The sequence below is a fragment of the Heptranchias perlo genome, chromosome 12 (genome assembly GCF_035084215.1).
Source record: "Heptranchias perlo isolate sHepPer1 chromosome 12, sHepPer1.hap1, whole genome shotgun sequence".
NCBI classification, from domain to species: domain Eukaryota; kingdom Metazoa; phylum Chordata; class Chondrichthyes; order Hexanchiformes; family Hexanchidae; genus Heptranchias; species Heptranchias perlo.
In genome coordinates this window covers 66392232-66409412 of record NC_090336.1, presented here as the reverse complement: position 1 = coordinate 66409412, position 17181 = coordinate 66392232, and the positions used below count along the sequence as shown (strand labels likewise).

Sequence of the window (17181 nt, the reverse complement as noted above, 5' to 3'; positions counted from 1 at the left end):
TGTATATGTTTCCAGGGGATTGATGGTAACTCCCCTGGTGGTCTGGTGGTTAGGATGCAATATTTAAAACTCATTTGTCGTCCTGGGTTTGAACCCAGTCAGGGGATGATTTTCTGGTGCAGATTAATTGGCACCATCACTGACTGTGAAAAGACTGTCAAAGTGGAAATGGCACAGCTTCCAATGTGGCCATTCACAGTGCACTCTCTCCAAACACACACACTGTCGGCTTGCTTTTTTAAAGTCAGCAACGTGAGGATATTTCGCCTCTCACTTGTGGCAGTTTAAACATTGCCAACCTTTAACATTGTGTCTCTCTCGCGCTCTCTGTTTCGGGAAATGTCTGACTTGGAAACAATTAATTCTGGAACTGCCAGTTTAAAACTGCAGTAATTTTTCACACAATAACTGGAGTTAAATGTTTCAGGTGAGGAGACCAAGTCAATGGAGCGCGGAATCAGTCCTGCAGCTGCCAAGTAAAGTCTGGGGTTTCCTAAGGCTGGTTCCCGGCAATAAGTCATAGAAGACAGGCAGGGTGGCATGGGAATAGACTGCAGCAGGCGTGGCGGGCAGGGCGGGGTGCATGTGCCCAACACCACCAACCCCCACCCACCCACCCATCCTTTTCCAATAGAGGCGGCCGTTGCACAGAAATCCAACAGGGGGCAACCTCCAGCTTAGCTGTCGAGCAGGAAACGTGGTCAGGCCTCACCCTGAAATATCGGCCAAGTCCCCATGGACAGATACGGGAAGAAAAACACAATGGTGGCTGCTTACCTTGCTGAGCAGGAGTGAAAGTGGCGTCAGCGGCGTTGGCAACATGGCGCACCGGCCGGGTGAGAAACAACGCGTAGCGAGCAACAACCTACGAAGGAAAGGAGAGCATGGTCAAGCAGCTGTAAAAAGTTTTCCGTCTTTTCCAACAATATTGACTACAGTAATAACATATGGTCCAAAAAAGAAACAAAATCTGCTTTTTGTTTTTTGAATCTCCCCGAAGGGAGCTGCACCGATCCTGGAAGCACTGCAATACCAGGTCGATGCGCGGAGTGGACGGAGCAAGCTCTTGTTCCATCTCCCTGTTCCAAAAAGCAATTTAATATTCGGTCCCCAGATAGGGGACGTATCAGACATTAAACTGATAAGAACAGAAACTACACTTGATCTGAGCCAAAAGGCCGAGAAGCGATAACCGGTAAACTCCCGCTCCTGCTCCATTCTTCCTCGGACTCTCTCTCCTTCTTCAAAATGGTGTTGGGTGACTGAGCTTAGGTGTGAAGAGTGGCCGGCAGACTTTGAGCAAGAGAACATTTTTTGCCAGGACATCTAACCAAGATGAAAAGCCATCTGCGTAACACCCCCCTTCCCTTTGGCTGAGGTAACACGATCACAGCTTTTGCATTTTCGGGTGCTTAATCAACGGGCGCGCAGGATCTCAATGGAGCGCAGAATCGGTCCTGCAGCTGCCAAGTAAAGTCTGGGGTTTCCTAAGGCTGGTTCCCGGCAATAAATCGTAGGAGACAGGCAGGGTGGCATGGGCAATAGACTGCAGCAGGCGTGGCGGGCAGGGCGGGGTGCATGTGCCCAACACAACCAACCCCCACCCACCCACCCATCCTTTTCCAATAGAGGCGCCCGTGCCTGCAGTCGCACGGAAATCCAACAGGGGGCAACCTCCAGCTTAGCTGTCGAGCGGGAAACGTGGTCAGGCCTCACCCTGAAATATAGGCCAAGTCCCCATGGACAGATACGGGAAGAAAAACACAATGGTGGCTGCTTACCTTGCTGAGCAGGAGTGAAAGTGGCGTCAACGGCGTTGGCAACATGGCACACCGGCCGGGCGAGGAACAACGCGTAGCGAGCAACAACCTACGAAGGAAAGGAGAGCATGGTCAAGCAGCTGTAAAAAGTTTTCCTTCTTTTATAACAATATTGACTACAGTAATAACATATGGTCCAAAAAAGAAACAAAATCTGCTTTTTGTTTTTCGAATCTCCCCGAAGGGAGCTGCACCGATCCTGGAAGCACTGCTATACCAGGTCGATGCGCGGAGTGGACGGAGCAAGCTCTCGTTCCATCTCTCTGTTCCAAAAATCAATTTAATATTCGGTCCCCAGATAGGGGACGTATCAGATATTAAACTGATAAGAACAGAAACTACACTGGATCTGAGCAAAAAGGCCGAGAAGCGATAACTTCCTGAATGGATGTTTCCCATTTCACTGTCTGCGAAAAGTCTCTCAAAGTGGAAATGGCAACTCAAGCCCTCTGCTGGTGACACTGCTGCTACTGTAGGGAGCCATGTGTTCAGCCTCATGTATCTGTTTCCAGGGGATTGATGGTAACTCCCCTGGTGGTCTAGTGGTTAGGATGCAATATTTAAAACTCATTTGTCGTCCTGGGTTTGAACCCAGTCAGGGGATGATTTTCTGGTGCAGATTAATTGGCACCGTCAAGAAAATCTCTCATCCTGAGCGCAATGCTCCACCCAAACCAGTGCCTTTTACTCACCTTAACACTCAGTTTGGAGCACAGTTTAATCTCACTGCTTTCAATGTGGCCATTCACAGTGCACTCTCTCCAAACACACACACTGTCTGCTTGCTTTTTTAAAGTCAGCAACGTGAAGTTATTTCGCCTCTCAATTGTGGCAGTTTAAACGTTGCCAACCGTTAACATTGTGTCTCTCGCTCTCTCTGTTTCGGGAAATGTCTGATTTGGAAACAATTAATTCTGGAACTGCCAGTTTAAAACTGCAGTAATTTTTCACACAACAACTGGAGTTAAATGCTGCAGATCAGGAGACCAAGTCTGTGGAAAGTGGCACGTCCCAATACACAGGCTTGCAGCTTCCTGAAAAGTGACCTGAGACTGACGTCTTTCCCTCCAAGGTAAAACTGCAAGAGGGAAAAGGAAGAAAGGGAGTGGCACTCATCCAGACCAGGAGAAAACAAAAAACACCCCAGTTGCAATATATCAGCATTCTGAGTAATAATACAGGCTCCAAAAATCTGTTCAGCATTTTTAATATCTGGGCGCACCGTTCCCAGAGACAGTGCAAGAGCAACACAGGAGGCACGTTCAAATGCACCAGCAGCCCAAACAAATAATCCAGCAACTAATCTGTAACTCCTGCATGATCCCTTTAAATACCGCTGGTGGCGGGGGATGTGGGGGGTCTTTCATGCCCTTTAAGTTATGTTCAGCTGTGCGAGGTTGAGACAGTGCTTTGGATGGAGTGTGGAGTTCCAAAATAGAAGCAGTCCCTTTAAATCAGTGTCGGACAAATAAGTTACTGCCCCCGGGGTGCAATCGGAAAAACCGAGGCCAGTACCAATCAGAGGTGTGACGTGATGCTCGAGGAAGGGAACAGGCTTATCCTAGCTGCTAGAAAAGTGAAAACTATCCATACTGTAAAAAAGTCTGTCACAAAACTTTTGACTTGAAATACAAAATAGTGAGCTTACCTGAGCGTGTGTCACAGCCTTTGCCCTCTGACCCCTTTATCTCTCCCAGCTGGTCTCCTTTTTTTTGCCCTTTCAGTGTTACGTCCTGGTTTCTTGTGCTTACTGTAGCTTCCAGACTCCTCCTGGCAATACGCTTAGCCGGCCTCTACTTGTGAGTGCTCTGTGACAGATCAGCGCTCTGTATTCTTTCTGCCATCAGTCGTGGTTTCTAAAGGAGAAACATTTAACTCGTTCAATCATCTCTTGCCTGCGTAAAATCCAGGTAGAACCTAAAATGCTGCTGTTTCATCCGCTCCCAGCACTGTGTGTCTTGTCTTTTCCTCAGTTTGGGTGTGAGTGGGTATTGTTGTCTCCAGCCCTCCTTGCTGACACAGACAGGTTTCAGGTACAGAGATGGGCCAACACCATGACCCCTCCCCCGACTCCAGCCCATTAAACAAAAGCAGACATCAGGCCCATTAACTGAGCAGAAATAAATGGTCAGAGAACTAAATCTGGCTTCACAATGGGCCACAAAAAAATCTTAAGAAGGCAGACAGATCAGAGCAGGAGGGAGTTTACAAATTATAATTTCTTGGCTTTTGGTTAAGATCAAGTGTAACATTCTTAACAAATTACCATGTGATGTCCCCTATCTGGGGGCCAAATATTAAATTTTGCAACACAGAGATGGAATAAGGACTTGCTCCACCATTGCAGGGGCTGCAGGAAAGTTTCACTCTCCCCCCGCCCTCCTTCAGGGGAAACCTCGAAGTAACAGATCGACTATTGAATTCTTAGACCGAGATGCCTTTGAGTAGCTCACAATTATGGAGTCACTCACACCCTCTCTTCTCTCTCCAGCTCCTTCTTTGCTCGTGATCATTAATTAAGCATTTTTTCAATGTCAATTTATATTTTATTTCATAAAATTTACGGATACACACAGTTCAATGTAAAAAGAGAAATGAAATTTCAAGCAATACAGTTCAAACCAATACAACAATAACAACTTGCATTTATATTGGGCCTTTAATGGAGTGAAACTTCCCAAGGTGCTTCACAGGAGCGATTATCAAACAAAATTTGACACTGGGACACATAAGGAGATATTAGGACAGGTAACTAAAAGCTTGGTCAAAGTGGTAGGTTTTAAGGAGTGTTTTAAAGGAGGCGAGAGAGGTAGAGAGGCAGAGAGGTTTAGGGAGGGAATTCCAGAGCTTAGGGCCGAGGCAACTGAAGGCACGGTCACCAATGATGACATTTGGCCGAACGTCTTGTCGCCAGAACTGACCAACAGGGCCCGGGATGTAGCCTGAATGGCAGTGAGAATGGGAGGGGAGAGATTAAGGGAGGAAATGAGGGCAGTGAACTCAGAGGAGAGAGAGCATGATGAGTTGAGATGGACGTTGAAATCATCAAGGATGAGAAGTCGCTCGGTGCAGAGGCTGAGGGAGGAAATCAGTGAAGATATCTCAGTGAGAAACTTTGTGTGGGACTTGGGTGGGCGGTAGAGAATGAGGATTTTAAAGGAGAGGCAATTAAATGCAGATCGTACACACTACGATCCCGTTATTACAATTGAAGTCACAATCCAAATCTTCTAATACATTCTGTACAATACAAGGTGGGGTGGCCTTCCACGGTGCCTTTCCCCGTAGAGCTTTTGCGTAGGTCGCACCTCGCCTCAGTGCGTCCCGCAGCACGTACTCCTGGATCTTGGAATGTGCCACTCGGCAACACTCAATCCTGGACAGCTCCTTCAGCTGGAAGACCAGCAGGTCTCGGGTGGACCAAAGGGCCTTCTTCACCGACATGATGGTCTTCCAGCAGCAGTTGATATCTGCCTCTGTGTGCGTCCCGGGGATCAGCCCGTAGAGCACAGCGTCCTGTGTTATCGGACTGTTTGGGATGAACCGGGACATAGAGAACAGAGAAACATAGAAAATAGGAGCAAGAGTAGGCCATTCAAAATGATCATGGCTGATCGTCTAACTCAGTACCCTGTTCCCGCTTTTTCCCCATCTCCCTTGATCCCTTTAGCATGAAGAAATATATCTATCTCCTTCTTGAATACATCCAATGACTTGGCCTCCACTGCCTTCTGTGGCAGAGAATTCCACAGGTTCACCACACTCTGAGTGAAGAAATTTCTCCTCCTCTCGGTTCTAAATGGCATACCCCGTATCCTGAGACTGTGACCCCTGGTTCTGGACTCCCCAGCCATCGGGAACATCCTCCCTGCACCTAATATTTGGTCCCCAGAGAGGGGACGTATCAGATATTAAACTGATAAGAACAGAAACTACACTTGATCTGAGCCAAAAGGCCGAGAAGCGATAACCGGTAAACTCCCGCTCCTGCTCCATTCTTCCTCGGACTCTCTCTACTTCTTCAAAATGGTGTTGGGTGACTGAGCTTAGGTGTGAAGAGTGGCCGGCAGACTTTGAGCAAGAGAACATTTTTTGCCAGGACATCTAACCAAGATGAAAAGCCATCTGCGTAACACCCCCCTTCCCTTTGGCTGAGGTAACACGATCACAGCTTTTGCATTTTCGGGTGCTTAATCAACGGGCGCGCAGGATCTCAATGGAGCGCAGAATCGGTCCTGCAGCTGCCAAGTAAAGTCTGGGGTTTGCTAAGGCTGGTTCCCGGCAATAAGTCGTAGGAGACAGGCAGGGTGGCATGGGCAATAGACTGCAGCAGGCGTGGCGGGCAGGGCGGGGTGCATGTGCCCAACACCACCAACCCCCATCCACCCACCCACCCATCCTTTTCCAATGGAGGCGGCCGTGCCTGCAGTCGCACGGAAATCCAACAGGGGGCAACCTCCAGCTTAGCTGTCGAGCGGGAAACGTGGTGAGGCCTCACCCTGAAATATAGGCCAAGTCCCCATGGACAGATACGGGAAGAAAAACACAATGGTGGCTGCTTACCTTGCTGAGCAGGAGTGAAAGTGGCGTCAGCGGCGTTGGCAACATGGCGCACCGGCCGGGCGAGGAACAACGCGTAGCGAGCATCAACCTACGAAGGAAAGGAGAGCATGGTCAAGCAGCTGTAAAAAGTTTTCCGTCTTTTCCAACAATATTGACTACAGTAATAACATATGGTCCAAAAAAGAAACAAAATCTGCTTTTTGTTTTTTGAATCTCCCCGAAGGGAGCTGCACCGATCCTGGAAGCACTGCAATACCAGGTCGATGCGCGGAGTGGACGGAGCAAGCTCTTGTTCCATCTCCCTGTTCCAAAAAGCAATTTAATATTCGGTCCCCAGATAGGGGACGTATCAACATTAACTCCCCTCCCGTCTACCCCCCCCCAACCAATCATCTGAGCCCAAAAGCCGAGAAGCGATACCGGTAAACTCCCGCTCCTGCTCCATTCTTCCTCGGACTCTCTCTCCTTCTTCAAAATGGTGTTGGGTGACTGAGCTTAGGTGTGAAGAGTGGCCGGCAGACTTTGAGCAAGAGAACATTTTTTGCCAGGACATCTAACCAAGATGAAAAGCCATCTGCGTAACACCCCCCTTCCCTTTGGCTGAGGTAACACGATCACAGCTTTTGCATTTTCGGGTGCTTAATCAACGGGCGCGCAGGATCTCAATGGAGCGCAGAATCGGTCCTGCAGCTGCCAAGTAAAGTCTGGGGTTTCCTAAGGCTGGTTCCCGGCAATAAATCGTAGGAGACAGGCAGGGTGGCATGGGCAATAGACTGCAGCAGGCGTGGCGGGCAGGGCGGGGTGCATGTGCCCAACACAACCAACCCCCACCCACCCACCCATCCTTTTCCAATAGAGGCGCCCGTGCCTGCAGTCGCACGGAAATCCAACAGGGGGCAACCTCCAGCTTAGCTGTCGAGCGGGAAACGTGGTCAGGCCTCACCCTGAAATATAGGCCAAGTCCCCATGGACAGATACGGGAAGAAAAACACAATGGTGGCTGCTTACCTTGCTGAGCAGGAGTGAAAGTGGCGTCAGCGGCGTTGGCAACATGGCACACCGGCCGGGCGAGGAACAACGCGTAGCGAGCAACAACCTACGAAGGAAAGGAGAGCATGGTCAAGCAGCTGTAAAAAGTTTTCCTTCTTTTATAACAATATTGACTACAGTAATAACATATGGTCCAAAAAAGAAACAAAATCTGCTTTTTGTTTTTCGAATCTCCCCGAAGGGAGCTGCACCGATCCTGGAAGCACTGCTATACCAGGTCGATGCGCGGAGTGGACGGAGCAAGCTCTCGTTCCATCTCTCTGTTCCAAAAATCAATTTAATATTCGGTCCCCAGATAGGGGACGTATCAGATATTAAACTGATAAGAACAGAAACTACACTGGATCTGAGCAAAAAGGCCGAGAAGCGATAACTTCCTGAATGGATGTTTCCCATTTCACTGTCTGCGAAAAGTCTCTCAAAGTGGAAATGGCAACTCAAGCCCTCTGCTGGTGACACTGCTGCTACTGTAGGGAGCCATGTGTTCAGCCTCATGTATCTGTTTCCAGGGGATTGATGGTAACTCCCCTGGTGGTCTAGTGGTTAGGATGCAATATTTAAAACTCATTTGTCGTCCTGGGTTTGAACCCAGTCAGGGGATGATTTTCTGGTGCAGATTAATTGGCACCGTCAAGAAAATCTCTCATCCTGAGCGCAATGCTCCACCCAAACCAGTGCCTTTTACTCACCTTAACACTCAGTTTGGAGCACAGTTTAATCTCACTGCTTTCAATGTGGCCATTCACAGTGCACTCTCTCCAAACACACACACTGTCTGCTTGCTTTTTTAAAGTCAGCAACGTGAAGTTATTTCGCCTCTCAATTGTGGCAGTTTAAACGTTGCCAACCGTTAACATTGTGTCTCTCGCTCTCTCTGTTTCGGGAAATGTCTGATTTGGAAACAATTAATTCTGGAACTGCCAGTTTAAAACTGCAGTAATTTTTCACACAACAACTGGAGTTAAATGCTGCAGATCAGGAGACCAAGTCTGTGGAAAGTGGCACGTCCCAATACACAGGCTTGCAGCTTCCTGAAAAGTGACCTGAGACTGACGTCTTTCCCTCCAAGGTAAAACTGCAAGAGGGAAAAGGAAGAAAGGGAGTGGCACTCATCCAGACCAGGAGAAAACAAAAAACACCCCAGTTGCAATATATCAGCATTCTGAGTAATAATACAGGCTCCAAAAATCTGTTCAGCATTTTTAATATCTGGGCGCACCGTTCCCAGAGACAGTGCAAGAGCAACACAGGAGGCACGTTCAAATGCACCAGCAGCCCAAACAAATAATCCAGCAACTAATCTGTAACTCCTGCATGATCCCTTTAAATACCGCTGGTGGCGGGGGATGTGGGGGGTCTTTCATGCCCTTTAAGTTATGTTCAGCTGTGCGAGGTTGAGACAGTGCTTTGGATGGAGTGTGGAGTTCCAAAATAGAAGCAGTCCCTTTAAATCAGTGTCGGACAAATAAGTTACTGCCCCCGGGGTGCAATCGGAAAAACCGAGGCCAGTACCAATCAGAGGTGTGACGTGATGCTCGAGGAAGGGAACAGGCTTATCCTAGCTGCTAGAAAAGTGAAAACTATCCATACTGTAAAAAAGTCTGTCACAAAACTTTTGACTTGAAATACAAAATAGTGAGCTTACCTGAGCGTGTGTCACAGCCTTTGCCCTCTGACCCCTTTATCTCTCCCAGCTGGTCTCCTTTTTTTTGCCCTTTCAGTGTTACGTCCTGGTTTCTTGTGCTTACTGTAGCTTCCAGACTCCTCCTGGCAATACGCTTAGCCGGCCTCTACTTGTGAGTGCTCTGTGACAGATCAGCGCTCTGTATTCTTTCTGCCATCAGTCGTGGTTTCTAAAGGAGAAACATTTAACTCGTTCAATCATCTCTTGCCTGCGTAAAATCCAGGTAGAACCTAAAATGCTGCTGTTTCATCCGCTCCCAGCACTGTGTGTCTTGTCTTTTCCTCAGTTTGGGTGTGAGTGGGTATTGTTGTCTCCAGCCCTCCTTGCTGACACAGACAGGTTTCAGGTACAGAGATGGGCCAACACCATGACCCCTCCCCCGACTCCAGCCCATTAAACAAAAGCAGACATCAGGCCCATTAACTGAGCAGAAATAAATGGTCAGAGAACTAAATCTGGCTTCACAATGGGCCACAAAAAAATCTTAAGAAGGGGGGCAGACAGATCAGAGCAGGAGGGAGTTTACAAATTATAATTTCTTGGCTTTTGGTTAAGATCAAGTGTAACATTCTTAACAAATTACCATGTGATGTCCCCTATCTGGGGGCCAAATATTAAATTTTGCAACACAGAGATGGAATAAGGACTTGCTCCACCATTGCAGGGGCTGCAGGAAAGTTTCACTCTCCCCCCGCCCTCCTTCAGGGGAAACCTCGAAGTAACAGATCGACTATTGAATTCTTAGACCGAGATGCCTTTGAGTAGCTCACAATTATGGAGTCACTCACACCCTCTCTTCTCTCTCCAGCTCCTTCTTTGCTCGTGATCATTAATTAAGCATTTTTTCAATGTCAATTTATATTTTATTTCATAAAATTTACGGATACACACAGTTCAATGTAAAAAGAGAAATGAAATTTCAAGCAATACAGTTCAAACCAATACAACAATAACAACTTGCATTTATATTGGGCCTTTAATGGAGTGAAACTTCCCAAGGTGCTTCACAGGAGCGATTATCAAACAAAATTTGACACTGGGACACATAAGGAGATATTAGGACAGGTAACTAAAAGCTTGGTCAAAGTGGTAGGTTTTAAGGAGTGTTTTAAAGGAGGCGAGAGAGGTAGAGAGGCAGAGAGGTTTAGGGAGGGAATTCCAGAGCTTAGGGCCGAGGCAACTGAAGGCACGGTCACCAATGATGACATTTGGCCGAACGTCTTGTCGCCAGAACTGACCAACAGGGCCCGGGATGTAGCCTGAATGGCAGTGAGAATGGGAGGGGAGAGATTAAGGGAGGAAATGAGGGCAGTGAACTCAGAGGAGAGAGAGCATGATGAGTTGAGATGGACGTTGAAATCATCAAGGATGAGAAGTCGCTCGGTGCAGAGGCTGAGGGAGGAAATCAGTGAAGATATCTCAGTGAGAAACTTTGTGTGGGACTTGGGTGGGCGGTAGAGAATGAGGATTTTAAAGGAGAGGCAATTAAATGCAGATCGTACACACTACGATCCCGTTATTACAATTGAAGTCACAATCCAAATCTTCTAATACATTCTGTACAATACAAGGTGGGGTGGCCTTCCACGGTGCCTTTCCCCGTAGAGCTTTTGCGTAGGTCGCACCTCGCCTCAGTGCGTCCCGCAGCACGTACTCCTGGATCTTGGAATGTGCCACTCGGCAACACTCAATCCTGGACAGCTCCTTCAGCTGGAAGACCAGCAGGTCTCGGGTGGACCAAAGGGCCTTCTTCACCGACATGATGGTCTTCCAGCAGCAGTTGATATCTGCCTCTGTGTGCGTCCCGGGGATCAGCCCGTAGAGCACAGCGTCCTGTGTTATCGGACTGTTTGGGATGAACCGGGACATAGAGAACAGAGAAACATAGAAAATAGGAGCAAGAGTAGGCCATTCAAAATGATCATGGCTGATCGTCTAACTCAGTACCCTGTTCCCGCTTTTTCCCCATCTCCCTTGATCCCTTTAGCATGAAGAAATATATCTATCTCCTTCTTGAATACATCCAATGACTTGGCCTCCACTGCCTTCTGTGGCAGAGAATTCCACAGGTTCACCACACTCTGAGTGAAGAAATTTCTCCTCCTCTCGGTTCTAAATGGCATACCCCGTATCCTGAGACTGTGACCCCTGGTTCTGGACTCCCCAGCCATCGGGAACATCCTCCCTGCACCTAATATTTGGTCCCCAGAGAGGGGACGTATCAGATATTAAACTGATAAGAACAGAAACTACACTTGATCTGAGCCAAAAGGCCGAGAAGCGATAACCGGTAAACTCCCGCTCCTGCTCCATTCTTCCTCGGACTCTCTCTACTTCTTCAAAATGGTGTTGGGTGACTGAGCTTAGGTGTGAAGAGTGGCCGGCAGACTTTGAGCAAGAGAACATTTTTTGCCAGGACATCTAACCAAGATGAAAAGCCATCTGCGTAACACCCCCCTTCCCTTTGGCTGAGGTAACACGATCACAGCTTTTGCATTTTCGGGTGCTTAATCAACGGGCGCGCAGGATCTCAATGGAGCGCAGAATCGGTCCTGCAGCTGCCAAGTAAAGTCTGGGGTTTGCTAAGGCTGGTTCCCGGCAATAAGTCGTAGGAGACAGGCAGGGTGGCATGGGCAATAGACTGCAGCAGGCGTGGCGGGCAGGGCGGGGTGCATGTGCCCAACACCACCAACCCCCATCCACCCACCCACCCATCCTTTTCCAATGGAGGCGGCCGTGCCTGCAGTCGCACGGAAATCCAACAGGGGGCAACCTCCAGCTTAGCTGTCGAGCGGGAAACGTGGTGAGGCCTCACCCTGAAATATAGGCCAAGTCCCCATGGACAGATACGGGAAGAAAAACACAATGGTGGCTGCTTACCTTGCTGAGCAGGAGTGAAAGTGGCGTCAGCGGCGTTGGCAACATGGCGCACCGGCCGGGCGAGGAACAACGCGTAGCGAGCATCAACCTACGAAGGAAAGGAGAGCATGGTCAAGCAGCTGTAAAAAGTTTTCCTTCTTTTATAACAATATTGACTACAGTAATAACATATGGTCCAAAAAAGAAACAAAATCTGTTTTTGTTTTTCGAATCTCCCCGAAGGGAGCTGCACCGATCCTGGAAGCACTGCTATACCAGGTCGATGCGCGGAGTGGACGGAGCAAGCTCTTGTTCCATCTCCCTGTTCCAAAAATCAATTTAATATTCGGTCCACAGATAGGGGACGTATCAGATATTAAACTGATAAGAACAGAAACTACACTGGATCTGAGCAAAAAGGCCGAGAAGCGATAACTTCCTGAATGGATGTTTCCCATTTCACTGTCTGCGAAAAGTCTCTCAAAGTGGAAATGGCAACTCAAGCCCTCTGCTGGTGCCACTGCTGCTACTGTAGGGAGCCATGTGTTCAGCCTTATGTATATGTTTCCAGGGGATTGATGGTAACTCCCCTGGTGGTCTGGTGGTTAGGATGCAATATTTAAAACTCATTTGTCGTCCTGGGTTTGAACCCAGTCAGGGGATGATTTTCTGGTGCAGATTAATTGGCACCATCACTGACTGTGAAAAGACTGTCAAAGTGGAAATGGCACAGCTTCCAATGTGGCCATTCACAGTGCACTCTCTCCAAACACACACACTGTCGGCTTGCTTTTTTAAAGTCAGCAACGTGAGGATATTTCGCCTCTCACTTGTGGCAGTTTAAACATTGCCAACCTTTAACATTGTGTCTCTCTCGCGCTCTCTGTTTCGGGAAATGTCTGACTTGGAAACAATTAATTCTGGAACTGCCAGTTTAAAACTGCAGTAATTTTTCACACAATAACTGGAGTTAAATGTTTCAGGTGAGGAGACCAAGTCAATGGAGCGCGGAATCAGTCCTGCAGCTGCCAAGTAAAGTCTGGGGTTTCCTAAGGCTGGTTCCCGGCAATAAGTCATAGAAGACAGGCAGGGTGGCATGGGAATAGACTGCAGCAGGCGTGGCGGGCAGGGCGGGGTGCATGTGCCCAACACCACCAACCCCCACCCACCCACCCATCCTTTTCCAATAGAGGCGGCCGTTGCACAGAAATCCAACAGGGGGCAACCTCCAGCTTAGCTGTCGAGCAGGAAACGTGGTCAGGCCTCACCCTGAAATATCGGCCAAGTCCCCATGGACAGATACGGGAAGAAAAACACAATGGTGGCTGCTTACCTTGCTGAGCAGGAGTGAAAGTGGCGTCAGCGGCGTTGGCAACATGGCGCACCGGCCGGGTGAGAAACAACGCGTAGCGAGCAACAACCTACGAAGGAAAGGAGAGCATGGTCAAGCAGCTGTAAAAAGTTTTCCGTCTTTTCCAACAATATTGACTACAGTAATAACATATGGTCCAAAAAAGAAACAAAATCTGCTTTTTGTTTTTTGAATCTCCCCGAAGGGAGCTGCACCGATCCTGGAAGCACTGCAATACCAGGTCGATGCGCGGAGTGGACGGAGCAAGCTCTTGTTCCATCTCCCTGTTCCAAAAAGCAATTTAATATTCGGTCCCCAGATAGGGGACGTATCAGACATTAAACTGATAAGAACAGAAACTACACTTGATCTGAGCCAAAAGGCCGAGAAGCGATAACCGGTAAACTCCCGCTCCTGCTCCATTCTTCCTCGGACTCTCTCTCCTTCTTCAAAATGGTGTTGGGTGACTGAGCTTAGGTGTGAAGAGTGGCCGGCAGACTTTGAGCAAGAGAACATTTTTTGCCAGGACATCTAACCAAGATGAAAAGCCATCTGCGTAACACCCCCCTTCCCTTTGGCTGAGGTAACACGATCACAGCTTTTGCATTTTCGGGTGCTTAATCAACGGGCGCGCAGGATCTCAATGGAGCGCAGAATCGGTCCTGCAGCTGCCAAGTAAAGTCTGGGGTTTCCTAAGGCTGGTTCCCGGCAATAAATCGTAGGAGACAGGCAGGGTGGCATGGGCAATAGACTGCAGCAGGCGTGGCGGGCAGGGCGGGGTGCATGTGCCCAACACAACCAACCCCCACCCACCCACCCATCCTTTTCCAATAGAGGCGCCCGTGCCTGCAGTCGCACGGAAATCCAACAGGGGGCAACCTCCAGCTTAGCTGTCGAGCGGGAAACGTGGTCAGGCCTCACCCTGAAATATAGGCCAAGTCCCCATGGACAGATACGGGAAGAAAAACACAATGGTGGCTGCTTACCTTGCTGAGCAGGAGTGAAAGTGGCGTCAGCGGCGTTGGCAACATGGCACACCGGCCGGGCGAGGAACAACGCGTAGCGAGCAACAACCTACGAAGGAAAGGAGAGCATGGTCAAGCAGCTGTAAAAAGTTTTCCTTCTTTTATAACAATATTGACTACAGTAATAACATATGGTCCAAAAAAGAAACAAAATCTGCTTTTTGTTTTTCGAATCTCCCCGAAGGGAGCTGCACCGATCCTGGAAGCACTGCTATACCAGGTCGATGCGCGGAGTGGACGGAGCAAGCTCTCGTTCCATCTCTCTGTTCCAAAAATCAATTTAATATTCGGTCCCCAGATAGGGGACGTATCAGATATTAAACTGATAAGAACAGAAACTACACTGGATCTGAGCAAAAAGGCCGAGAAGCGATAACTTCCTGAATGGATGTTTCCCATTTCACTGTCTGCGAAAAGTCTCTCAAAGTGGAAATGGCAACTCAAGCCCTCTGCTGGTGACACTGCTGCTACTGTAGGGAGCCATGTGTTCAGCCTCATGTATCTGTTTCCAGGGGATTGATGGTAACTCCCCTGGTGGTCTAGTGGTTAGGATGCAATATTTAAAACTCATTTGTCGTCCTGGGTTTGAACCCAGTCAGGGGATGATTTTCTGGTGCAGATTAATTGGCACCGTCAAGAAAATCTCTCATCCTGAGCGCAATGCTCCACCCAAACCAGTGCCTTTTACTCACCTTAACACTCAGTTTGGAGCACAGTTTAATCTCACTGCTTTCAATGTGGCCATTCACAGTGCACTCTCTCCAAACACACACACTGTCTGCTTGCTTTTTTAAAGTCAGCAACGTGAAGTTATTTCGCCTCTCAATTGTGGCAGTTTAAACGTTGCCAACCGTTAACATTGTGTCTCTCGCTCTCTCTGTTTCGGGAAATGTCTGATTTGGAAACAATTAATTCTGGAACTGCCAGTTTAAAACTGCAGTAATTTTTCACACAACAACTGGAGTTAAATGCTGCAGATCAGGAGACCAAGTCTGTGGAAAGTGGCACGTCCCAATACACAGGCTTGCAGCTTCCTGAAAAGTGACCTGAGACTGACGTCTTTCCCTCCAAGGTAAAACTGCAAGAGGGAAAAGGAAGAAAGGGAGTGGCACTCATCCAGACCAGGAGAAAACAAAAAACACCCCAGTTGCAATATATCAGCATTCTGAGTAATAATACAGGCTCCAAAAATCTGTTCAGCATTTTTAATATCTGGGCGCACCGTTCCCAGAGACAGTGCAAGAGCAACACAGGAGGCACGTTCAAATGCACCAGCAGCCCAAACAAATAATCCAGCAACTAATCTGTAACTCCTGCATGATCCCTTTAAATACCGCTGGTGGCGGGGGATGTGGGGGGTCTTTCATGCCCTTTAAGTTATGTTCAGCTGTGCGAGGTTGAGACAGTGCTTTGGATGGAGTGTGGAGTTCCAAAATAGAAGCAGTCCCTTTAAATCAGTGTCGGACAAATAAGTTACTGCCCCCGGGGTGCAATCGGAAAAACCGAGGCCAGTACCAATCAGAGGTGTGACGTGATGCTCGAGGAAGGGAACAGGCTTATCCTAGCTGCTAGAAAAGTGAAAACTATCCATACTGTAAAAAAGTCTGTCACAAAACTTTTGACTTGAAATACAAAATAGTGAGCTTACCTGAGCGTGTGTCACAGCCTTTGCCCTCTGACCCCTTTATCTCTCCCAGCTGGTCTCCTTTTTTTTGCCCTTTCAGTGTTACGTCCTGGTTTCTTGTGCTTACTGTAGCTTCCAGACTCCTCCTGGCAATACGCTTAGCCGGCCTCTACTTGTGAGTGCTCTGTGACAGATCAGCGCTCTGTATTCTTTCTGCCATCAGTCGTGGTTTCTAAAGGAGAAACATTTAACTCGTTCAATCATCTCTTGCCTGCGTAAAATCCAGGTAGAACCTAAAATGCTGCTGTTTCATCCGCTCCCAGCACTGTGTGTCTTGTCTTTTCCTCAGTTTGGGTGTGAGTGGGTATTGTTGTCTCCAGCCCTCCTTGCTGACACAGACAGGTTTCAGGTACAGAGATGGGCCAACACCATGACCCCTCCCCCGACTCCAGCCCATTAAACAAAAGCAGACATCAGGCCCATTAACTGAGCAGAAATAAATGGTCAGAGAACTAAATCTGGCTTCACAATGGGCCACAAAAAAATCTTAAGAAGGGGGGCAGACAGATCAGAGCAGGAGGGAGTTTACAAATTATAATTTCTTGGCTTTTGGTTAAGATCAAGTGTAACATTCTTAACAAATTACCATGTGATGTCCCCTATCTGGGGGCCAAATATTAAATTTTGCAACACAGAGATGGAATAAGGACTTGCTCCACCATTGCAGGGGCTGCAGGAAAGTTTCACTCTCCCCCCGCCCTCCTTCAGGGGAAACCTCGAAGTAACAGATCGACTATTGAATTCTTAGACCGAGATGCCTTTGAGTAGCTCACAATTATGGAGTCACTCACACCCTCTCTTCTCTCTCCAGCTCCTTCTTTGCTCGTGATCATTAATTAAGCATTTTTTCAATGTCAATTTATATTTTATTTCATAAAATTTACGGATACACACAGTTCAATGTAAAAAGAGAAATGAAATTTCAAGCAATACAGTTCAAACCAATACAACAATAACAACTTGCATTTATATTGGGCCTTTAATGGAGTGAAACTTCCCAAGGTGCTTCACAGGAGCGATTATCAAACAAAATTTGACACTGGGACACATAAGGAGATATTAGGACAGGTAACTAAAAGCTTGGTCAAAGTGGTAGGTTTTAAGGAGTGTTTTAAAGGAGGCGAGAGAGGTAGAGAGGCAGAGAG

The 17181-nt window shown here is 48.0% G+C and overlaps 7 non-coding genes and 5 pseudogenes across 7 annotated transcripts; 3 read left to right on the top strand and 9 right to left on the bottom strand.

Annotated features, from left to right (window-relative positions):
* Positions 1-999: 999 nt before the first annotated feature.
* On the bottom strand, positions 1000-1190 carry LOC137330905 (U2 spliceosomal RNA). The gene has a single exon (XR_010965325.1). It is a non-coding gene; the product is annotated as a U2 spliceosomal RNA (small nuclear RNA).
* Positions 1191-2003: 813 nt separating this feature from the next.
* On the bottom strand, positions 2004-2194 carry LOC137328262 (U2 spliceosomal RNA). The gene has a single exon (XR_010964744.1). It is a non-coding gene; the product is annotated as a U2 spliceosomal RNA (small nuclear RNA).
* A 1840-nt stretch (positions 2195-4034) lies between these two features.
* On the top strand, positions 4035-4207 carry LOC137330590 (U2 spliceosomal RNA; annotated as a pseudogene).
* Positions 4208-5676: 1469 nt separating this feature from the next.
* On the bottom strand, positions 5677-5788 carry LOC137328943 (U2 spliceosomal RNA; annotated as a pseudogene).
* An 817-nt stretch (positions 5789-6605) lies between these two features.
* Positions 6606-6801, bottom strand: LOC137328982 (U2 spliceosomal RNA). The gene has a single exon (XR_010964880.1). It is a non-coding gene; the product is annotated as a U2 spliceosomal RNA (small nuclear RNA).
* An 812-nt stretch (positions 6802-7613) lies between these two features.
* Positions 7614-7804, bottom strand: LOC137328261 (U2 spliceosomal RNA). Its single transcript, XR_010964743.1, has one exon. It is a non-coding gene; the product is annotated as a U2 spliceosomal RNA (small nuclear RNA).
* A 1844-nt stretch (positions 7805-9648) lies between these two features.
* On the top strand, positions 9649-9821 carry LOC137330589 (U2 spliceosomal RNA; annotated as a pseudogene).
* A 1469-nt stretch (positions 9822-11290) lies between these two features.
* On the bottom strand, positions 11291-11402 carry LOC137328942 (U2 spliceosomal RNA; annotated as a pseudogene).
* Positions 11403-12218: 816 nt separating this feature from the next.
* On the bottom strand, positions 12219-12409 carry LOC137328235 (U2 spliceosomal RNA). Its single transcript, XR_010964718.1, has one exon. It is a non-coding gene; the product is annotated as a U2 spliceosomal RNA (small nuclear RNA).
* A 1122-nt stretch (positions 12410-13531) lies between these two features.
* On the bottom strand, positions 13532-13722 carry LOC137330904 (U2 spliceosomal RNA). Its single transcript, XR_010965324.1, has one exon. It is a non-coding gene; the product is annotated as a U2 spliceosomal RNA (small nuclear RNA).
* Positions 13723-14535: 813 nt separating this feature from the next.
* On the bottom strand, positions 14536-14726 carry LOC137328260 (U2 spliceosomal RNA). The gene has a single exon (XR_010964742.1). It is a non-coding gene; the product is annotated as a U2 spliceosomal RNA (small nuclear RNA).
* A 1844-nt stretch (positions 14727-16570) lies between these two features.
* LOC137330588 (U2 spliceosomal RNA) lies at positions 16571-16743 on the top strand (annotated as a pseudogene).
* The last annotated feature ends 438 nt before the right edge of the window (positions 16744-17181 follow it).